The following is a 25,792-nucleotide window of genomic DNA, read 5'->3' as shown; positions in this document are numbered from 1 at the left end:
ACACACACACATACACACAATCACACACACACACTCTATCTCTTTCTCGCTCTCTCTTAAATTCATGACCTGTCTTATCATTATATTGCATGCATTTATGCATATTTATATACATATATATTCCTGAATACAACTTATGGAGTCCATATAATGTTACTTAAATGTGTGCTTTCAGTCTTAAAATTTTGACACTGAACAACCAGTGGGTGTGCTATTCCCAAGGAAAGACCACCTTGGCAGCTTGCAAAATTTAACTTTTGATAACACACAAAGAGGATATACAAAAATTGATAAAGAGCTTTGTGAAAATAAAATGAAAATATAAAATGAAAACTCAATGAAATATATAAAACATTTAACATCCAGATCATATTAAAAGAAGTCTAAATATGCAATGAATTTTAAAAAACATCATGAAATCTAATATAAGTTGCACATAAGACAATGATAAAATATAATTTTTATTCTTCCAATAAGATAAATTACTTTTATATTGATGAGGCTGTAGAAAAAACTAGGAATAGGTTGTCTATAGGCACAAAACAATGATGTTTTTATGATACATGGAATTTTCTCATAGTTTTTTTTATCTCTGGAGTGCCTGTTTTTTTATTTATTTGCTTATGTATTTGATTTGAACAGGATCTCGCCATGTAAATGTGGATATCTTGTAACTTGTTATATAGAGACAAGACTTGCCTTGAACCCATAGAGATCTGCCTGCCTCTGCCTCCTCAGTGCTAGAATTAAAGTCATATGAAGCCAGCCTTAGAACAATACTTTTGAAAACATATTTTTAAGAAACAAATAGCAAACTATTTGAACATGGATTCCAATTTGATTTTGAAGTTCAGTTAAGAAGATTGCTTGATGAGCTATACTCTTTAATGAATAAGCTGATTATGAATGCGCCAACCGTTTAAACCATATGAACATGTTTAGAAAACAGGAGTAAGCACCACTGTTTAGTGCCATGAGGAAACTGAGAGAACACTGTGAAAGATCCATGCAACGCTGAGCTGAGCTGCTAACAGCACACCTGTCTACAGTGGGGCACTCGGTTACTGTGGCCTTCCCTCTTCTGTAGAACAACTGGATTAGCTGACAAGACACTCTAAGTTACCTAAGAGCTCTTCAGTTTCTGCTTTTAGCAGTTCATAATCTGATACAGATGGCAGAAAAATACATTGAAAATTTAAATACCAATTTTGAGTATCTAGATCTACTAAAATGAACAAGTATCTATTTAGTGTTTTGTGTACAGACTGTAACTATGTTTTTGTAACAAAAGCAAATAATGTAGCTGCTGAAAAATGTGGCAAACTGAATAAATTAAATATTATTTTAAATGCTACATCGCTGCCTGCATGAGTAGTGCTTCTAGGTCTCAGTTCAGCTCTGCCAAGGTGGTGAGATTTGCCAAACAAGACTGATCTGAGGAGTGTGTGCTGTAGTTGTCACGGCCTGCCAGCCCATGATACAGCTCGCTGTTAATTCTTATTGTACACTGAAAAATGCTCTCATATACATGCACACCATGAAGAGAGAAAGTGCCAGTGTTAGTTTGTAAGCCATGCACATACTCTCACTAGCACTCATACAACGGCCATAGTCTACAACAGGACAGAAACATGTTTCCAACTCATAAGAAATACCCTCTATATTGTTTTTAAATTACAATATACAAGTTTTCAATATTATAATGGCCTTTGTCTGTGGTGACTTAACACTCTGGATGCATGGACAGAGTTTCTTTAAAGAATCTTATCTCACGTATGACTGAGATGATAATTTTTATGTACTGAAAACCATGTATTATAGAATTTCTGGAAAACCAAGTAGTATACTCCTTCATTTCAGATATCTTAAATGAGACAAGAAGAGTCATGAGAATTTCTGTAGTACAGTTAAGGTTTTAACCAATAACAATGCTGATATTAAACACAGGACAGCTTATTTTGCAAATTGGGATATTTTCAGCCTCTTCAAGACTACATTGAGTGTGTTTTAGTTTTTCTATTTATATATATATATATATATATATATATATATATATATATATATATATATTAACATCTAAAAACTTAACCATTTGTGGACTGGCTTTTCAATCTCTTCTACATTTTCACAGTAGACTTGCTATTTCCTCTGCACTGTCCCATACTGCTCATGCCATGCTGTACCACTGAACAATGGAGAACCAAAAATGAGGGGCACACAGCGCTGATTACAGATGTCAAACTCAGGGAATAATAACCTGCAGTCAGTTTCTCACCAAATACTTCTATCTTCTTATACAGTAATAATTTCATTGTGAATGAAGTAGTTGTAGACATTATTGTTTCAAGGTAAAAATAGAGATGAGAGTAATAAGTTCTATATATTCAATTACACTGGGGAAATAACTATATGTTCCTAAAAAAAAATCTATGCTAGATCGTAGGCTATCATGAGATTAATAGTAAAAATAAAAACACCTATGACTATTCCATTTGACCTTCTATCTATTTTCAGTCTTTAAATGCAGAAAAAGAAATCAAAGTATGATACTATTACTTTCAGGTAATTGATCAGGCTGGTGTGATGGCTCAGCAGTTAAGAGCTCTGGCTGCTCTTCCTTTGATACCAGAACTCAACCAGCCTCTTCTGACATACCCTACAGAGCCTATATATGCAGGCAAGACGCTCAAACACATAAAATAAAAATTAATATATCTTTTGTATTAGGAGAAAGAAATGATTGAATAGCTTCTTACAGACAAATTAATACCAGGACATCCCTCCTTGCCACAGCTGCACTAATTTGCATATTCAATACACAGTCCTAGATAACCTTTAAGACTCTAGACATCATATTTCTGCAGTTGTTCCCATGATTGGGTCCTTTACATTATTCTTGTGCAGACGCTAGGTGCCATGTCCTCTGAATGGCTGGTCATGACCCCACTCCCCATCCATCCATTCTCTATCCTACCTTTACCATTGAGTGTGATGAATACTACCTATGCCTTTGTAAATATATTCTATTTACCTTTTTCTTATTAGTCTACATATACACATTCCAGTTATCATGTTAATTTAGATACAAAACATGAGTTCTTTCTCTTCTTATTCAGAATTCTATCTTGGAGGCCTGGCATCAAGTATCATCTATACCATGAATAAATCTACCTTCTAGCTGGACATGGTGACAAGGCTGAAATTTCAACTACTTGAGAAGCTGAGGCAGAAAAGTGAAAAGATCAAAACCAGTTTGAATAACTGTCTTAGAAAAACAACAAAAAACAACAACAACAAAACAACCCAAAAGCAAGGCCAAGGAAAGTGCTTGTATGAAGCCCTACATGTCTAGCTAGAAGGCAGATTTATTCATGGTAAGATGATACTTGATGCCAGGCCTCCAAGATAGAATTCTGAATAAGAAGAGAAAGAACTCATGTTTTGTATCTAAATTAACATGATAACTGGAATGTGTATATGTAGACTAATACATTTAATCATCACACCTCCTCCCCCCCAAAACACAAGAAAATTATAGCATAGCAAAATAATATTTTTCTCTAGTTGTAGAATGAGAAAAACTAAAGTATGTTTACTATATTAATGTTTTTGGGGTGGAAATCATAGTTTGATATTTATAAATTCAAATTTTCATTTTATTTTTTCCAAGGGCAAGGAAGTCTAATACTTTTTCTACTATATAAATATGCTTGTACTGAATATAATTCACCAAGTAAGATATTTTGTTTAATAGTTAATACGGGTAATAATCATGTAACATTTCACTGTTTTAAAAAAATAAAATTCAAAATTCTTGACTTAAAAGTTCCAATTATGAAGTAGAAAGGGTTAACAAATGCTTCCAGTAGTATTTCCAACTATTCCTAGAATGATTGTGTTTTGCCGTCTTTGATTATCTTCATACTAAGTCTTTTGAAACTTATTTACAGAAAACAACGACCTCTTTTATTAAGATCAAGTTGGGAGAAGTAGAAAGAATACAGGTTTCTGTGCTGGGACAAGTGATGCTCCAACTCTCTGTCAGTCATTCACTGGTGACATAACTGAGCTAAGCCTTGTAATTCTATCCTACATACACAAATCTGTCCTGGTCACTAGGTGAGTATGTATTTTAGATATATGGTCTTAAAATAAAGTCCTAGCAAATGCTACATACAGTGATTAGATTGCCCTTTAGTTTCAAACAGCAATGACACTAAATCGCATGTGCATACTGTCAATCTCAGAGAGGAGAAAATATGGAGTTAATAGTAAATTAGATCATGGGAAAATCATTCTCGTTTTAGAGTAGAATCTAAATCCAATAATTGTTATCATTTTAAGAAAAGAAGAAAGCCACAGAGGGGAAGACCACATAAAGATGCAAGAAGTTCAGAGTAACAGTACCAAAATCTAAGGAAAAACTAGGGCCATGAGAACTCTGAAAAAGCAAATAGAATTCTCCATATGAGCCAGTAGGAGGAATGTAATCTTACTGCCCCTTCATAAGGATTTCTGACCTCAAGAACTATTAGGGAATACATTTCTATGGTTTTAAGCTACATATTTTGTGACAATGTATTATACCAGCCTCAGGTATGTAATACATGGTCATTAGAGTTTACAAGCCTAAGAAATAGGCGAAGCAAAAGCATCTTGCATACAGATGGTGACCCCAAAGCCCCCAGTCCACAGAACTGTACAGAACAATCAATGAGAAAGCTTATTGTAGCAACTCAGCCTAACAAAGAATACACTATCCTGTATTTGGTCAAAGATAATACCACCTTTTCAAGACAGCCAGAATCCAGGATGGTACTGTTATTCATCACCTTAAAAATATAAAACAAAATAGACCTGTATTTTTAAATTCCATGTTATATTTTGAGGTAAATAAATGAGACTATTTCGTGATACCTTATAATCAATACCATGGTTATCCTTGAAATTATTTAATATGAAATAATTCAAGTCGGCCATCTAATAAAAAATTATGTTGTTGAAGACTGGATTTAGAAAGCAAATATACACATTTTTTTTATTGACCAAAATTTGAATATTATTTCAAATGACAAATTTATAGAGAAAAAAATCAATTTTCTTTTGGCCTAGGGAATATACTATCCTGACACTTGCAATGACTCTAATAAGTATACATTGCTTTGCCTGGGGCATCAGCATAACATGATTAAAGGCTATGTTTGAAATGTCTCCAGTTAAACACAGTTAGCTATTTCCCAAGTAACACTGACCTCAGCAATCCTGATTGCTCTATAAGTTTAAGGTAGCATTAAAAAACACTTGTAGTCAATTTTTAATTTACTTATTTACTATATGTATATGAATGTACATATATATAATATACATTTGTATGCATATGTATGTATACACACATACCATCAATAGCACTATATAGCTACATATAGCACTATATAGCTACAACCACTTAAAAATCCAATGTTGTATATTTAGTAAGTCAAGACCTATTACAAACCTGTTTTTATGAACTTAAAAACATGAAAATGGGGGGCTGGAGAGATGGCTCAGTGGTTAAGAGCACTGACTGCTCTTCCAGAGGTCCTGAGTTCAATTCCCAGCAACCACATGGTGGCTCACAACCATCTATGACGGGATCTGATGCCCTCTTCTGGTATGTCTGAAGACAGCTACAATGTACTCATAAATAAAATTAAATCTTAAAAAAAAAAAACATGAAAATGGTAAAAAAAAATATCTTGACATTTATTTTATCCAAAGAAATGTCTATTCATGCTTCCTATTAGAAAATTAGAACTGAGAATGTCCCTCAGAGCCTTTGTATCAGTAACTTTATGGTCAAAGATATATTGAAGGAAGATACTACAAAACTGCAAATACTGATAGTTTTTTTTATATTAACAGGTATCAGCAAATGCCAAATTTCTGATAAAATCTCAACATATTCTAAATATGTGGAAAAATTATACCTACAAATCAAAAAGGCTTTATATAAATTTTATTTCTTTCTGAAACAATGACCTTTCAATACTTTATAAGTTCAGTTAACATGGATATAGACCATAGGGGTACTCAAGTATAATAAGTAGAAAACAGCTGGGCAGTGGTGGTTCATGACTTTAATCCCAGTGCATGGGAGGCAGAGGCAGACAGAACTCTGTGAGTTCGAGGCCAGCCTGGTCTACAGAGTAAGTCAGGACATCCATAACTATACAGAGGAACCCTGTCTCAATAAGTAGCAAACAAACATAGATGAGATAACGGATAAAACAATTTGCATTAAATGAACAACTAGATTTATGAAGGTGATGGCAAATGGGAGGGAGCATGCATCCCAGGGGCTGTGGTATATTGCTAACTCTATTTTATAGACGAGGAGACTCAATCTAGGAGAACGCATACAACTGCCCAGTGCTACAACAGCCATGTAGCAGCAGAGGATTCAAACCCAGATCTTCTATTCCTAAGCCCTGCACTGTTCCTACTGATCTGTGGTTTCTTCTCTGAACTCAGAGATTTGCAGTAAAGTAAGCCATTACACTTAGAGCAGAGATTACCCTTAAGCAACAGTGTTTTTAAGTGTTTTAAAACTACCTGTTTATTTATTTAAAACATTGTTTTATATAAACTTACAGAGAACAAAGTCCTTTTGAAATATTTTTGACATTGAAACTGTACTCTCATACTAGTGAATTGTAGAAATTGGAGAAAAACAATAAAACTCTACAAAAACCATTGTATCAGAGGCCTAACATAGATAAGAGGAGTCAGAGATAATCTCTGAGAAGATGTATTGTACGATGAATAACATGCCATATTACATTTGATAGTCTAGCAGAGTTAAGGATTCATGTATGACTAAGGTCTTCTCGTAGTCATTGTCTATGCTAAAAAATTCACACACACGCTCATTTGCATATATTACTCCATAGCTTCACAATGTTTCACCTTCTCATTTTCAGAAAATTTATCCTTACATATTGTTCTTATTCAAGACCCATCTCAACTCTCGATTCTCCCTAGCAGACTCACAGAGATCTCTGTTCCCACAAACCAGCTTTAGCAATTACTCATGTCATGCTTCCCCAGCAACTGCGCACGGGTATCGTATTACACACAGCTTCCATCAATTGGCAATGCTTGCCTCCTAGGCTATCTTTAGGAGGAATCTGGCTTGGCTGCAAAGAGAACCAAACTGGACTCAGAATGTATTCCATGAACAATAGAAGAGAGAAAGGGGCACAACGGTTCTAAGAACCTCGTTTGACATTGATCCTGCCTTGTTTTGTCATATAAAGGACTAAGCTACCAGTCTTCATGTTTCTTTTGGTCAAGACCACATATCCTTTTCTCCCTAGCATCTATGTGTTACAACGTGGTAATTACCTAATAATAATGAAATAGCATTTTCCTGTTAGTCATGATTCTATTTCATAGCTGCTCTAAATATATCATCAACATTAAACCTCTTTTAGAGAAACATTAAAACATACATTATAACGTCTCAATTCATATAAAACATCAGGATCCAGTGAGATCATTCCTGCACAATAATTAAATGTCACAAAGAAAAGATAAGGTTATACAAATATATTGAAAAAAAGATTTACAACTTTAATAATGACAAATCTATATATTTTAAAAGAAAGCTCACCTATCGAGATTCTAGGATTTAAATCTCTCCTTTAGTATACTGGATCATCCTATACACAGTAAGTGCTGAAGCAACCCATGTCAATTAGTTTAGTTCTTACATTGTAGAAAGAGTCCCATTTTATTTCCCCCCTGCTATGGAAGTGTATTTATCATATTCCACAACAGCTCACAGTTTGTTATACATTAACTGCTCATTCTCTGTGCCAATAAGACTATGCTGGAACAGTAAATGAATTTGGTATATTCATTTAAATGATTCTGCAAACCACAGGTACCCAGTTGTCTAATGATAAGAGAGCCCCAAAGCCATCTGATCACCATTATCTGGCCTTATTTTTTTGGACTCATGGTCAGTACTGTCAGGATCTGCATACTGAGAAGAATGAGAAGGAAAAGTCTACTTCAGATCTAATCATGCAAAAGGGTTTTATTAATTCAGGCCCGGTGATGATGTGGTGAGGCTGGAAGGGAATGATGTGCGATCTGGAGTGCTGGAGCTGCTGCTCCAAGACCAATGCTGGTTTTGGCACTTCTCTCACTCTAGTGAGTTGCAAAAAAACAAGCAGGTGCTAGCAATCTGAGCGACCACATGCCAGCTACAGCTGCGTCAAACTGATTCAATTACATCTGCCTCAATAGTCCCAGGACATCAAACCAGTTGAAGAGATCCATAGGTTGCAAAGAGACATGCTTCTCCTGAGGTACAACAGTCCCTGAGGTAGGGAGCTTACAAATCTCCATGTTGTGATAGGAATGTCTTTCCCACCATTGCCAGGCACAGGAGAAAAGATGGGATATGTATGAATCCTACTCACTTAAAAAATAAAACTGGTTGGCAAGAGCAGTAAAAAGCCCTTTTATTTTTTTTTTTAAATTTTAAACTGGACAATAGCTGAAGTCTTAAGGATACCTTGAAGCAGCATAATTTTGTGAGAACATTTCCCAAGCCATTGGGCACAGCACATTTACAGAACATGCTCATGGGATCCGGACTTCGCTCCAAACCTTGTTTGTACAAAAAGGGGCCAAGCAGCTGGGAAATTCTGGAGTGGAGTGTGTCCTCATTAGTTCCCATCTGCCACCAGAACTCAGCTCATGGCAAGTTTGGCTAAGTCCTGGTGTACTCAGGTCCAAATGTGGGTCAGTTTTAATTACACTATACAGAATTCAGCATGCAGTTTTTAAATCCTTATTATACAGAACAGAGGAGTGGGCTGCTCTCCAGCTAATCAATTTTTTAAAAGTACATATATAAAATTTTAAACCAGGCTAGACAGACAGTGGGTGGAAAAAATCTTATGAGTACAATGGTTACTTAAGAAAATATTAGTGAAATTGGGTCATGAGGTAGCTCTGTTTTGAAATTTCAATGTGAGAAACAAAATGTTTTCAATGGTAAGATGGGAAACTTACACAAGGTACATAATCTCCTTGTACTTTAGTGTGAACGGGTAACAAAAGGCTGTGGCCAGGCTACAGTACACACCAACAAAGGGAGAGGCTCACACAGAAGTGCCAGCTCCCTTCCATAACTAGCAGTCATGGAGTGGCATTACATAAAACAGAAAAGTGAAAAAGGTGAGAAAACAAAGAGGGTGAGGCAGAAGAGTGAGACAAAAGAAAGAGGGAAGGAGGGAAAGACCAAGGCAAAGGTGAGAAGGGAGGGAAGAAATAGCAGGAGATAAGGACATGCATGCTGAGCACTCTCCACAGACTCAAGGAGTGTACTGGGTCACAGTCCCTCTTGCAGCCACACAATGGGTCTCAGAATAAGTCTCTGAAGCATGTGGTTAGACTCCATCTATCCAAAAGGTTCACCAAACAGGGAGAGTAAAGGCACTAAGCTTTTATAGACAACCATCAGCTAAGTGTCAGGAGAGAAGAAAATAAGCAGTCAATGATTGGCCATTGATACAATAACAATAGTGTCCCAATTGACATAATCTTAGTTACAAAACAAAACAACCATAAGCTTTCTATGGTTGTGATGTACCTTTGACTCAGTTATAAAGTTTATCTTTAAAATAGCATCTAAATAGGTTCAGGCCTAGTATTTACTAGGTGTATACTGTGAACAGATTGTTGGTATTCCACTCTAATATTAATTTTATCACTTATAGAATGGAAGAATATTATTTACCTAACCATGTTACTGTAAGCACTATCAGTAAGGCACACCTGTGTATGAACATATATATATTTAATTCTATAGAGGAAGTTAACATTGACCTACATTTGTGTTGGAGTACACCAAGTCACTCAAATATTAATATAACAATTCCAAGTAAATTGTATCAATAAAAATAAAACAATCATGTTGGGAAATGAAAAAAATTGCCCAGCAGTTAAGGGCTTGGGGCATTTCCAGACCAAAACCAAAACCATGTTGAGTATATCACAAATACTTGTAATTGTACCTCCAGGATGTCTGACACTTTTCTGGCCTCTGCATGGGCCCACACATATGTGGTACACACACACACACACACACACACACACACACACACACACACACAGAATGTTTATAAAAAAAAACCAAATCTGTTGAACTCCTAATTTTTAATACTAACAAATATGAAATTATAGATATAAATAGGTCTTCATTGGGGTTATATGATTTTTGTTCTATAAAAAATGAATTTGAACACGAGGCAATCATAAATAGAGGGAAGGCACTGTGAAGAGATATGAGGAAAATGTCTACCCATAAGTCAAAGAGAAGGTTGGAAAACATCCGTTCCTCCTCCAACTGCAGAGAAGAGATCAAGGCTGTTTATAAAATTTGATTTTCTACTTTTAAACTGCAAGGGAACAACTATTCACCTAAGACACTAAGTTTGGCTGCTTTAGAATAAACCTCTATTAATGACAATGTAACCCTGATTCAGGACACAGTAAGGTCTAGATTCTCTGGTGAGAAATAAAGTATGGAATAAACTCAAATTTCAGTGCCAGTTAGTTTTACTCCCATCATCCTATTTTTTTCAATATGAGCAACTGATGACTACATCACTTTTCCATAATTCTAAAAGTATCATGGGCTCCCAGGATGTGTTTTCTCTTAAATAGGCATAGACGTTTTAAGTCATTTGAACTCACATAAGTAATGTGCTTTCTTGATGAACTTGACTCTTGTAATAATTTTCAATACAAGGAATCCAATGCCATTCACATGAACATGCTAAAATGATTCCACCAATTTAAAATGGAATCCCAGAAAAGTTTATGAGAAATGGAATTACTGCATGATTTACCAATACCATTTTTGGTTCTTTGTAAAGTAAGATGAAACTGGGTTCTCAAGGTTTACACATGGGTTCACTACAGATATACAGAAAACTAAAATGTATAAGAAATCAAAGTGTCCACTGTCAAAATGAATAACCAAGCAATATGTGGTGTATGCAAACTATAAAATAGTATTCAGTTACTAAAAGATGGAAAACTTGACATGTACCACAATTTAGATGGACCTTGACATTATTCACTGAAATAAGATACACACACACACACAAACACAAAACCATGTATTTTGTGACATTCCCTATAGAGTTGTCACAATCACTGAGACAAAAATAAAATATTTCTCAAGAACTGAAGAAAAGAAAGAATTGTACTTCTTTTTAGTGTTTTAAACATTTGAAATTTCTAAAACAAAAGGGTTTTATAAATGGTTTGTTGTGGTGTCTGAATAAGCATTATCCATATATTTAAAAATGTTTAGGTTTAACATAGTAAAATTTAAACCTAAACAGGACTAAGAGAGTAAGTTTTATGTTACATGTATTCTAAATGATAGAAAGTGGTAAAACAATAAAAGTATATTAACTTTTCTTCTGACTCAGTAAATTGATTTACGATATTTATAAATTCTCCGTAAAGCCAAAGAAACACATATCTTTAACTATTACCTCTGAGACAATCTATTAGACATTCCAGACCAGAAGGACAGATCTCTGTTACTCAGATGGTCTTCCTCCAGTATCTGAAACAGTCATGATGAAGGCAGCAGTAGCCTTAGAAGTGGCCATACAAACAAGAAAGGAATTTTAAGCATTTGCTATGTGCTAACTGTTGCTTGCTACCTAACTTTCAGTGCATTAATAATACATGAAATTTATAGATGTAAAATTTTACAAATGAGGACACAAAAGATTCAACTGGGACCATTAATAATAATTGGTAAAAACTAAATAAAATAAAATAAAATACTACTGATATATCTATGTTTTCCTCTCTGTTGTTCTCATCCCTGAGGAAGGACTCTGATTTATTAGTTACTGAGTCAAGCAAAGAACAGCCACTTGACTGCTAAAATAAATAAATAAATAAATAAATAAATAAATGAAATATATAAGTAGTTATTACTGTCTTAAGAACTGGATCATTCTAATGTGATTATTTCAAGACACACAATGTAATCTTAGAAGGACCAACAGCAAGTCTTAGCTGTTCTGCTTTGACTTTACTTTTATTATGTACTTGCAGTTGGTATTCAATGGTGAATAGAAACCATAATTATAAATATGTATAGGGTAAATATAGGCTCCATTATTTCTGCTTAGAAAAATATCTATACCTTTTAAATATGTTCTAATCTTACCTGACCCAATGAAAGTCAAGATATATTTTATTTCTGTGAAGTTGATGAGCAAGCACTGGGTGAGGAGGGAGCACAGTGAGTGTGCAAGGCTCAGGCCTGGACCACTTTGCAGAGGGTTTGTTCATTCCTATGCACCAAAGAGTTTCCAAGGTGACAAGGAACTTAAGGATGATGCCTCAGCCTTTAAATGTATAATGAGGAGAATAAAAATATTTTGCTCATAGTCAATAAATATTCACACAAAGTAAATACTGGTATTGTAATTCTTGATATGTAACAATGAAGATGAAGAGATTTTTACGTCTTTACTTGTTTTCAGAAACAAGACTTATCAGCATCTAACCAGCCATGTGACAAGTAAAGCAAATCAGTATTCACCCAACATGCCTTCCTGGGCCACATGGCTCCAGGGCACAGTTCCTCTAGTTACACCACACTGCCAGGCATGGTTCACTGTATCCAGCATGCTCTGACCAATTGCTCTGTACAAGGTCCTGTGGTAGGAGCCACAGGCACTCCTCTATGCTTGTTTATTTTCCTATTTCCCAAGAGGTTAATTCAGGCCATATTATAATGATGTATTATTTTTTAAAAAATGATTCCATATATCCATAGCAGAAAAAAATACACCAGTTCTAAGACTTAAGATTTGGGTTATTAAATTCTCATGGAAAAAAATTCTTAGTATTCCTAGAATGTTAAGGAGACTAATACAAGCCATGCAAACAAGTTTTCAATATCAGGAATCTGGGACAACTGAATAAATTAATTTAAGACATTTATATAAAATTAGAGCTGTTTGTATTTCACTTATAGAACTTTACCTAAGATAAATTCAATAATAGTTCTAATCTCTTAAAGATACACTAATTTGTCAGAACATAAATAAAGCTATTAACAAAAGAAACTGAATTGCACTACAAATAACTCTGGAAAAACACCAAGGAGGTAGATTTGATGAAATGATAATATAGCAACCTTAAAACTTCATGTGTATGTTAGCTCCTCTTCTAGAATTTACTACTTAATTTTCAGGGTTTTTTCCCCATTTCTTCAAGTCCAATTGCAGGAGAGACACATGCACAAGTAAAATCTTCTTACAATATACTCTTAGATTTTCTGAATGTGCCCCATGTGTCCACTAATAGCCAAATGCTTTCAAATCTGTTCAGCTAAATGGATCAATAACTACATCCAGCCCCACATAGTGGGGCTGCCAACATAGTGAAATCAAGCCAAACACAAAATGTCTCTCTTAGGACAAAAAATTATCAACATGGTTTTCTCCAGAGATATACTATATGAGATATACATTCTCTAAGGCAGTTGGGATATATTAAAAATATTTGAGCATTTGATACACAAAACAAAGAATTGAGCAAAAGTATCTAAACACTATAACCAGTGACTGTTATAATGGCCCAATTTAATACTCCAAAGCCTACATCTCCTATCTTTCCAACTCAAGAGTACATGAAGCACAGATACACAACAGCACATGCAAACTGCTAGCAAGCTTATCTGTGTGTCCCTCCTATGACACAGCTGTGAGCAACATCTGAGCAGGTGCAACCAAGCTTTGGAGAATTCCTGCCTGTTGCCCAAAAACAACAACACTGCATGGCTGAAATTGAAACCAGTGCAAACATTCCCACCCCATCCAGGTTCATCTGGTGACTCAGATTATGCAGGAGAGAGTAGGTCTGCAGCCACTCCTGACCTAAAGCAACCTCTACAAACAACTTGAAACACATCAAAGAAGTTTGATAATAAAGAAGCCAAAGACAATGCTTCTCCAATGGTCTGAGCTCACATGCCAGTTGCTTTAACAGCACAGTCCTATAAAATACTCTCTAATCTTCACCAGATGAATGCTTTGTAATTAAAATTATTGTGCCTCATCAAATCTTAGAAATGTGTATCTGATTCTTACAGTGGTATGCAATGCAATGTGTGTACAAAGTACAGTTCCTTGGAACTTGCAATATTTATAAGACAAATGATCTGAAATTAACAACTGCATATTATGACATCTATAAGCAAGTTTAATAAACAAGATGTAGTAACTCGACAGTTAATGCATATATTTGCATAGCTATAGGAAACTCACATACATACCTGTGCAGCTATGAGGCAAAAACAGACTTGCAATTTATCAGGAACTCTGAAATGGAAAACAGAGATGTTATCTAAGCAGAAATTAATTTACCAAACCAAATTCACAATTTGTACAGATACAACTTTTGCAGATCAGCAGGAGAGATTGCAGTATATACGGAAGGTGGAGTAGTTTATATTCCTATGGCCCCACAGGTATTACTCATATATGTGAATGTATGTACTCAGCACCTCAGCAGTGTCATCAATTGACTGAGATTCACCATGGCCTCTGCAATGCAAGTGTTCTCACTAGAGGACTAGGAAAATACTTACAAATGATTTTTTTCTTGGTGTTCTTCCAGGACTAATGCCTTGCTAATACAAATGACTGCTGCTCTCTGAGAAAGAACTCCCCCAGTTCATCTGCCCTCACTCTGCTAGAACACTGACTGGTAAGCAACAAAGTGTTTCCTCAGAGCAGTCCACAAAAATCATGCAGGAATAAAACTGACTGCTCCTTTACTTTGGTACAACCGATCAATTCCAGCCTGAGTCTATGAGGACTGCTTACAACACACGTGGCTTACTCACACACTGGCCTAGCTACCAGTGAAGCAGCTACTGGTACAGAGCACCATGAAAGTCCAGCTTAATACCGGAAGCTGACAATTACAATCGAGAAAACAAAACAAACAAACAAACAAACAATCTTGAGTTTAGATGGAAGATGCACTGTAACAGAATACAAGCTAAATTCTACAAACTAAAATTTCATAATTCTTTCTGAATGCAAAATAAAGTATTTATGTACATCTGAGCCTAGCTCAGCAACATGTTAAGGTCAGTGAACTTTGCTCAAAGGTGTGCATAGGTAATTATTTTTATGATGGCTCGATAAAATAGCATCACACATAAAACTGATGTGAGCATGAATTGCTAAGAAGCTTCTGGAAAGTTACTATATATAGGTATTTAGAAGCCAAACATTAAATATTTTTCTCAATAGGTTTAGTTCTAGGCTTCTGTTCATGTTATTGGAAATAGATAAAAATCTATGTTAAAAGATAAATTTAGGGCGGGTGAAATGTCTCAGTATGTAAAGATATTTGTTGCCAATTCTAAGGATCATAATTTGATTCTTTGGATCCCTATGGTAGAAAAAAACTGACTCCTTAGTTTGTTCCTCTGACTTACACATGTGACTTAATTCCAGTTCTAACCTACAAACATGCACACAATATACAGATTAAAAAGTAAGTAAATAAATAAAGAAGATAATTCTATGGTACTGAAATATTATAGGAAATTTGGATATGTAATGAGAGAAAATAAGTAATGTATATCAAGCCATATAAACTAATATTTTCTCCAACTCCCAATGTACCTTAAACATTTAAAATTTTATGGAATCTTTAAATGTATAGTATAATTGTACATTATGCAAGCATGTATAATGTAAAGTGTATAGGTTAATGACAATGAAGATAAAACTATAGAATATAGACACATAAAAACCAAAATACTAGATCTTGAATCTAATATCTAAAATCTATTGAAAAGGAATATTTATTAACAATTTAAATTTTATTATACTTAGGTTTACAGACAGTTAACTATTCATAATAAACATTACTTTTATACTAGTAAAATATTATTTGGTAAGGTAGAGGTAAAAGAAAATTTACAAAGTGCCATATGGAAGCCATAAACCTAACTCTTCTTTGAGAAATAAATGAATTCACTCACACATAACTCCACTAGGTATGCCTACAGAGAGAACACACTGCCTCCTCATCAGGGTACACACAGGGTCTTTTTCATCACACTACTCTAGGATCTACACAATAATTCAATAACACATTTTTAATCATCTTAGTCAAACTTTTTAAATTATGCAGAGTGAAATGACAGCAAGAACAACTCAGGACTGAAAATCTGTTGTATCTAGTACAGACTAATTTATTCACTAAGCCAGCAAGATTCAGTGAGCATCTACTGTGTGCAAGCGGATACATTTATCACCACCATGTGTTAAAAAAATAGAGCAGGACACATGCCCACAGTGCTAAACACTTGAAAGCACTGAACATCCGAAGGAAGGAACATTCAAACACAGATACAAACATAACCTAGATTATGGTATTTCTGAGAGGACTAGTACATTTTAGAACAATAACATGTATGTCATGTTTATTCTTTTATATTGTAGAGTGAAAACTTACATATATGTAGCATTGATTGAAAGTTCAGACTCCTTAGCATGCATCACTTACAAATTACACTCACAAATTATTTTAAATATTTACATTTTATTTATATGATTTTCTTCATGTTAACAGTAATATAGCATAAAAGGAGATCAAGAAAACACTGACCAGTGTGGGGCATGTAAGACTGCCGCAGATTATGCAGAGTTACAGGAAACAAATGGACAATTATTAACAGTGAGTTATTTATCAGCCACTTAAGTAAATAGTTAGTTACTCGTTAATCCTTCCTACAGACACTGTTATTGCAACATCAACAGGAAAAGAAAAGGAGAGAGGGAAGAAAATTTCTGCTAAACAGATGAAATGTTACAGCTAATAGATTCTCTCTATAACTGGTTAGTTTCTCTCTGGTCTATAGTCATAATTTTATTCCCTCTAAAATCAGTGCTATTTAATAGTTATAAGGTTGATGTCAATTGGAACCATTCTTGTGATGTAGTGACAAAGAAAAAAAAAACAGCAATTCCTGTGATCACTGACCCCATAGCCCAGGCTTATAGTGTCTGGGCAGCAACAGAGTTACCAGATAGGATGATTTGCCACTAGGCAATTAGATTTCATGCAAGTTACATATTCCCTGTATTTAAAATGGTGATCATCTAAATATCCTGCAGGATTATTTATGGTGCTTCCTTTTATGGGCATATAACAAAATAAGCAGTCTCTGGCATGGCATTTCCTTATAGGGCCCTGATATTAGAATTACAGTTGCACCAAAGGGAGAGGATATCTTATTATTATAAGCTAAGGAACTAAACTAAACAGAAATCCAGGCTGTAAAGAAAGCCTACTGGGCACAAAACACTATAGCCAAAAATTGATACAAGAGGCAGTCCTGAGCTAGACATTTAGTGAACAGTTTACAATATGTTAAACTACTAATAGCCCCAAACCAACATTATCCAACATGACCTATTATTGACCCTATTACTGAAGAGAACAACAGTAAATAGCCTTTTGTAGGCCAAAAACCTTTGGTCTACAATGTGCTCTGCCTGCAAATATATGAAGCCTATGATGGTACAGAACTCATGAGAGTGGCCGGCCAATGTCTGATTTTACTTATGCCCCACTCTCGAAGATGCAACTCATGCCAGACACTACTTGTATGACCAAAACCCAGAAACTGGATATCCCAGCTTGGGTAAACAAATAATATTGACTTAAAATTTTAAAAATCAATAAAATAATTCAAAATTATATTCTGCTATGCTCATAGATCAGTGCCTTCATCTGTCATCAGAGAGGCTTCCTTCAGCACCATTTCTTTGTACCAGGGAACAAATGCAGAGACCCACTGCCAGATATTTCAGGGAGAGAGAGCCTAAATGAGATGTCAGCATCGATTCCTCTCCTCAGATCTCAGGGAAGCTGTGGAAGAGGCTGGAGAAAGAGTATGAGACAGGGGAAGGGCTGACTCCAGGAGGACAAGGCCCGAATCAACTATATAGGCTGACAGGAAGACGGACTGGAGCAGCAAGCACAGGGCCTATTGGGGCTGCAGCAGGTCCTCTCTGTCTATGTTACAGCTTTGAAGCTCAGTCCTTTGACTGCTCTGCTGAGTGGAAGAGGAGGAGTTGCTCTCTGATCCTTGTGCCTGCTCTTGAGGCTCTTTTCCTTCTGTTGGATTGCCTTGTCCAGCCTCAATAAGACGTTTTTTCCCTTCACTTACTATTTTTTACTTTTTTATGTTTTCTATGATTTTTTTATGTTTATCTCTTAGAAGCCTGTTCTTTTCGAGTTAGAGACAGAAAGGGGGTGGATGGAGTGGATCCAGAAGGAAGGGGAGTTGGGAAATCACTGGGAGGAGTACAACACATGTAAACTATAATTAGGATACACTGTATGAGAAAAGAATCAATTTTCAATAAAAGGAAAATATGAAAAAAACAAAGTTTTTCATACAATATACTTTTATCATGTCTTTCCTTTCCTAACTTCCTCCAGATCCATTCCACTTCTGTAGTTTATCCAACTACAAGTTCTGGCAACAACAACAGCAACCCAAAGATCAAATATCAAAACAAACCAACTGGAAACTAATAGAACAAAATATTCATATTTTAAATATGTTTTCTTTTAAGTAGTCATTGGTACAATGTAATTCAAAACTTTAATAATATATATATATACATTTCTTCTGGAAGCACCTGAGAATTTGCTTGCTTGTTATTTTACTGTTAGTATTCTAGTTAACTTATATTGTTGTTATATTATTTATTTCAGAAATAAATAATACAAATTATAATTTTAAATATGTAAGTGCCTTACCTTTTTTTATTATTTAATGAGAAAGTTCAATGAAAAGTATTCTAGACCAAAGATTGATATAGGTGAGTTCAGATCACTGAGAGTAGTGCCAGCCTTAGTCAGGTGGTCCTTGGGTGAATAAGAAAGCAGGATAAGAAAGCTATAAAGGCCAAGGCCTCTACATCAGTTTCTACCCCAAATTCATGCCTCAGGTTCCTGCCATGACTTCCTCTCCTGGGGATCTAGGATATGAAGCGTAAGTGAAATAAACCCCTTCCTCCCCAAGCTGCTTTTGATGATGGTGTTTCACCACATAAATAGAAACCCTAAGAGGCCAGGCATATGCTACAAATGTGCCAAATAACAAATATTTGTTGGCTTAGTCTACTAAGCTTTTAGCATTTTGTCAATGAAATATAAAAGATTCAGGGGTAGGAGAAAACCAAGAAAGGAACATTATCACACAAGTTATGGCAACTGTACACTGAAATAGTCTCTTACTAGAATCCTCTAGGACACACTATACCATTCCTCACAGTTACACATTTTGAAGGACAGGGTCACTAGGGAATCTATACATTACAAAAGGCTATTTAAGCTTTCTGATAGTAATAATTGCTTTCTGTCAAGGAAAACCTTCACAGAGGTAGAGTGTCCAATACAGCACCTGGCAGGCTTCAGAGATGAGGAGTGGGTCAGAGGGAAGAATAAGAGTAGCAATGTAGGTTGAAATTCAACCTGCAAGCAGGAATTGCCTTCTCCACTCCCAGACTGGAGAACCTAAGGTGACTCAGACAAGCTTGGAGAGTGTAACCATCCATCCCCATAGCCTCCAAACTGAGCTGGACCCAAAACGTTCAGGATTCCCTAGTAAATTGTCTCATTACTTTTTTATTTGTCATCTACTTCAAATAATTTCCTTTCCTTAAATTTTCTATCCCACCACACCATATTCAATGTCAACAAATGAATTTTCTGTCCTTAAGAGGGAATAATGGTCGCTATATAAAATATTCCTGAGTCTCCCTGCCAATCTGCTCCCCTCTGGAAACAGTCCAGAGGCACCCTAGGGAGATCACAGACCACAAAGCAGCAGGTAGGAGAAACCTCACACCACCCTAGGCCTTAGAAGCACAAATAGCAGTAGGGAGCCCCCAGAGGACACCTGGCATCCAGACCCTGCCCCTACAGAGAGCTACTCCCCTTCCGCCCCTGGCCCAGATACCTGTGGCTGGAGCAGTCTCCCAGATGATCTGCTCCCCTCTGGAAACTGAGTCCAGAGGCACCCTAGGGAGGTCACGGACTGAAGAGCTGAAGAGGTACCCAAGAGAGGTCAAGGACCGCAGAGCTGCAGGCATCCTAGAGAGGACACGGTCCACAGAGCTGCAGAGCAGGGGACACCATATCCTGAAGCATCCTAGAGAAGCAACTACATTCAGAGCAGCAAACACATAGCTGGTCTACTACCATGGAGACACCATATCCTGAAATATCCTAAAGGAGCCACCGTACCCAGAGCAGCTGGAGCTCAGGATCATAGAATCATCCGGATTCCAAGGAGTTCTGACACAACCAAGATAACTGGAAAGGCAGACTCTAGTCAGAAACAGTGAGTGCACTACAGCTAACCAAATGGTGAAAGGCAAGAATAAGAATGTAAATAACAAAAACCAAAGTTACTTGGCATCACCAAAACCCAGTTCCCCCACCATAGCAAGTCCTGAACACCACATCACACCAAAAAAGCAGGACTCAGAATTAAAATCACTTCTCATGATGATGATGGAGGACTTTAAAAAGGACATAAACAACACTCTCAAAGAATTTGAGGAGAACGCAGGTAAACAGGTAGAAGCCCTAAAGGAATGCAAGAAAACACAACCAAACAGGCGAAGGAATTACCCAAAACTGTCCAGGATCTAAAATTTGAAGTAGAAATAATAAATAAATCTCAAAGGGAGACTACACTAGAGATAGAAAACCTAGGAAAAAGATCAGGAATCATAGACACAAGCATCACCAACAGAATACAAGAGATAGAAGAGAGAATCTCATGTGCAGAAGATACCATGGAAAACATAGACACAACAGTCAAAGAAAATGTGAAATGTAAAACGCTCCTAACACAAAATATCCAGGAAATCCAGGACACGATGAGAAGACAAAACCCAAGGATAATAGGTATAGATGAAGGTGAAGACTCCCAACTTAAAGGGCCAGTAAATATCTTCAACAAAATTATAGAGGAAAACTTCCCTAACCTAAAGAAAGAGATGTCCTTAAATATACAAGAAGCCTACAGAACCCCAAATAGACTAGACCAAAAAAGAAATACCTCCTGTCACATAATAATCAAAACATCAAATATGCAAAATGAAGAGAAGATACTAAAAGCTGTAAGGGAAAAAGGCAAAGTAATACATAAAGGCAGACCTATAAGAATTACACCAGATTTCTCACCAGAGACTATAAAAGCCAGAAGATCCTGGACTGATATCATACAGGCCCTAAGATAACACAAATGCCAGCCCAGACTACTATACCCAGCAAAACTCTCAATAAATATTGATGGAAAAACCAAAATATTCCATGACAAATCCAAATTTACACAATATCTTACCACAAATCCAGCACTTCAAAGGATATCTGGTGGAAAACTCCAACACAAGGAGGGAAACTACAACCTAGAAAAAGCAAGAAAGTAATCTTCCAACAACCCTAAAAGAAGGTAGCTATACAAATATAACTCCACTACCAATAACAAAAATAACAGGAAACAACATTCATTTTTCCTTAATAGCTCTTATTATCAATGGACTCAATTCTCCAATAAAAAGACATAGACTATCAGATTGGATACATAAACAGGACCCAACATTTTGCTGCATACAGGAAACACATCTTTGTGAAAAAGACAGACACTCCCTCAGAGTAAAAGGTTGAAAAACAATATTCCAAGAAAATGGCTCCAAGAAACAAGCTGGAGTAGCGATTCTAATATCAAATAAAATCGTTTTTCAACCGAAAGTAATCAATAAAGATAAAGAAGGACACTTCATATTCATCAAAGAAAAAATGTACCAAGAGGAACTTGCAATTCTGAACATCTATGCTCCAAATGCAAGGGCACACACATGCATAAAAAAAACTTTAGTAAAGCTTAAAGCACACATTGCACCTCACACAATAATAGTGGGAGATTTCAACACCCCACTCTCAGCTATGGACAGACAGTGGAAACAGAAACTAAACCGAGACACAATGAAACTAACAGAAGTTATGAACCAATTGGACTTAACTGACATCTATAGAACATTTCATCCTAAAACAAAAGAATACACCTTTTTCTCAACACCTCATGGTACCTTCTCCAAAATAGACCATATAATTGGTCACAAAACAGGCCTCAACAGACACAAAAAGATTGAAATAATCCCTTGTACCCTATCAGACCACCACGGACTAAGACTCGTCTTTGACATGGACAAAAACAAAGGAAAGCCCACATACATGTGAAAACTGAACAATGCTCTACCCAATGATAACTTGGTCAAGGAAGAAATAAAGAAAGAAATTAAAGACGTTTTAGAGTTAAATGAAAATGAGGACACATCATATCAAAATTTGTGGGACTCCATGAAAGCAGTACTAAGAGGAAAAGTCATAGCTCTAAGTGCCCACAAAAAGAAAATGGAAAGAGCATACATTAATAACTTGACAGCACACCTGAAAGCATTAGAACAAAAAGAAGCTAATATACCGAAGAGAAGTAGATGGTAAGAAATAATCAAACCCAGGACTGAAATCAACCAAGTCGAAAGAGAAAGAACTATACAAAATATCAACAAAACCAGGAGCTGGTTCTTTGAGAAAATCTACAAGATAGACAAATCCTTAGCCAGACTAACCAAAGGGTAAAGAGACAGTACTCAAATTAATAAAATCAGAACTGAAAAGGGAGACATAACAACAGAAACAGAGGAAATTTAAAAAAAAAAAAAAGGCAGATCCTACTACAAAGGCCTATACTCAACAAAATTGGAAAATATGGATGAAATGGACAATTTTCTAGATAGATACCAGGTACCAAAGTTAAACGAGGAGCAGATAAATCATATAAACAGTTGCATAACCCCTAAAGAAATAGAAGCAGTCATTAAAAATCTCCCCACCAAAAAAAGTCCTAGGCCAGATGGTTTTAGAGCAGAATTCTATCAAACCTTACAGGAAGACCTAATACCAATTCTCTTCAAACTATTCCACAGAACAGAAACAGAAGGAACAATACCCAATTCGTTCTATGAAGCTACAATTCTGCTCATACCTAAGCCTCACAAAGACCCAACAAAGAAAGAGAACTACAGACCAATCTCTCTTATGAATATTGATGCAAAAATACTCAATAAAATTCTCGCAAACCAAATCCAAGAACAGGTCAAAGCAATCATTCATCATGATCAAGTAGGCTTTATCCCAGGAATGCAGGGATGGTTCCATATTCGGAAACCCATCAATGTAATCCACTACATAAATAAACTCAAATTAAAAAAACACATGATCATCTCACTAGATGCTGAGAAAGCATTTGACAAAATTCAACATCTCTTCATGTTAAAAGTCTTGGAAAGATTCAAGGTCCATACCTATACATAGTAAAAGCAATATACAGCAAGCCAGTAGCCAACATCAAACTAAATGGAGAGAAACTTGAAGCAATCCCACTAAGATCAGGGACTAGACAAGGCTGCCCACTCTTACCCAACCTATTCAATATAGTACTGGAAGTCCTATCTAGAGCAATTGGACAACAAAAGGAAGTCAACGGGATACAAATAGGAAAGGAAGAAGTCAAAATTTCACTATTTGCAGATGATATGGTAGTATACTTAAGAGACCCTAAAACTTCCACCAGAGAACTCCTAAACCTGATAAACAACTTCAGAAAAGTGGCTGGATATAAAATCAACTCAAACAAATAAGTAGCCTTCCTATACTCAAAAGATAAACAGGCTGAGAACAAAATTAGGGAAATGACACCCTTCACAACAGTTTTAAATATCTTGGAGTGAATCTAACCAAGCAAGTGAAAGATCTGTATGACAAAAACTTCAAGTCTCTGAAGGAAGAAATAGAAGAAGATCTCAGAAGATGGAAAGATCTCGCATGCTCCTGGATTGGCAGGATTAATTTAGTAAAAATGGCCATCTTGCCAAAAGCAATCTATAGATTCAATGCAATCCCCATCACAATTCCAAATCAATTCCTCATAGAGATAGAAAGAGCAATTTGCAAATTTATTTGGAACAACAAAAAACCCAGGATAGTGAGAACTATTCTCAACAACAAAAGAACTTCTGGGGGAATCACCATACCTGACCTCAACCTGTACTACAGGGCAATAGTGATAAAAACTGCATGGTATTGTTACAGAGACAGGCAGGAAGATCAATGGAATAGAACTGAAGATCCAGAAATGAGCCCACACACCTATGGTCACTTGGTCTTTGACAAAGGAGCTAAAACCATCCAGCGGAAAAAGGACAGCATTTTCAGCAAATGGTGCTGGTTCAACTGGATGTCAACATGTAGAAGGATGCAAATCAATCCATTCATATCTCCTTGTATAAAGCTCAAATCCAAGTGGATAAAAGACCTTCACTTAAAAGCAGATACACTGAAACTAATAGAAAAGAAGGTGGTAAAGACCCTCGAATACCTAAGCACTGGGGAAAAGTTCCTGAACAGAACACCAATGGCTTATGCTCTAAGATCAAGAATTGACAAATGGGACCTCATAAAATTGCAAAGCTTCTGTAAGGCAAAGGACATTGCCAATAAGATGAAATGGCAACCAACAGATTGGGAAAAGATCTTAACCAATCCCACATCCAATAGAGGGCTAATATCCAAGATATACAAAGAACTCAAGAAATTATACTCCAGACAACCATATAACCCTATTAAAAAATGGAGTACAGAGCTAAACAAAAATTCTCAACAGAGGAAACTCAAATGGCTGAAAATCACCTTAAGAAATGCTCAACATCCTTAGTCATCGAGGAAATGCAAATCAAAACAACCTTGAGATACCACCTCATACCAGTCAGAATGGCTAAGATCAAAAACACATATAATAGTAGATGCTGAGGAGGATTCAGAGAAAGAGAAACACTCCTCCATTGTTGGTGGGATTGCAAGCTGGTACAACCACTCTGGAAATCAGTCTGGCGGTTCCTCTGAAAACTGGACATAGCATTATCTGAGGATCCAGCTATACCACTCCTGGGCATATACCCAGAAGATGCTCCAACATATAATAAGGAATATGCTCTACTATGTTCATAGCAGCCTTATTTATAATAGCCAGAAGCTGGAAAGAACCAAGATGTCCCTCAACAGAGGAATGGATACAAAAATGTGGTACATCTACACTGTGGAGTATTACTCAGCTATTAAAAATAATGAATTCGAGAAATTTTTAGGTAAATGAATGGATCAAGAAATTATCATCCTGAGTTAACCCAAACACAAAAGAACACACACGGTATTTACTCACTGTTAAGCAGATGTTACCCCAAAAGCTTGGAATAGCTAAGACTCAACCCACAGACCACATTAAGCTCATGAAGAAGGAAGACCAAGAGGGGATGTCTCAGTTCTATAGAACGAGTAACAAAAATACTCAAGGGAGCAAATATAGAAACAAAACATGGGACAGAAACTGAAGGAGGGGCCATTAGGAGACCATTCCACCTGGGTATTCATCCCATGTATAGTCACCTAAGCTAGACACTGATGTGGATGGCTGGAAGTGCATGCTGTCAAGAACATGATATAGCTGTGTACTTAGAGGTCTGCCAAAAATTCACACATTCAGAGGATGATGCTCACAGCTAACCACTGATATGATCAAGGG

The 25,792-nt window shown here is 36.1% G+C and overlaps 1 protein-coding gene across 25 annotated transcripts in view; it reads right to left on the bottom strand.

The window, feature by feature from the left end:
• Positions 1–25,792, bottom strand: part of Zbtb20 (zinc finger and BTB domain containing 20) — a 716,739-nt gene that overhangs the window by 518,074 nt on the left and 172,873 nt on the right. For 23 of the 25 annotated variants that reach the window (XM_076942937.1, XM_076942948.1, XM_076942927.1 and 20 more), the window contains one exon: positions 14,375–14,420. The gene's annotated coding sequence lies outside the window, so the exon portion shown is untranslated. Of the gene's footprint in view, positions 1–14,374; positions 14,421–14,689; positions 14,829–25,792 lie in introns of those variants that run through there. The other 2 variants (XM_076942936.1, XM_076942941.1) reach the window with 1 other exon arrangement.

This window comes from Arvicanthis niloticus, chromosome 12 (genome assembly GCF_011762505.2).
Source record: "Arvicanthis niloticus isolate mArvNil1 chromosome 12, mArvNil1.pat.X, whole genome shotgun sequence".
Classification (NCBI taxonomy): domain Eukaryota; kingdom Metazoa; phylum Chordata; class Mammalia; order Rodentia; family Muridae; genus Arvicanthis; species Arvicanthis niloticus.
This window is presented reverse-complemented; position numbering and strand designations above follow the sequence as displayed.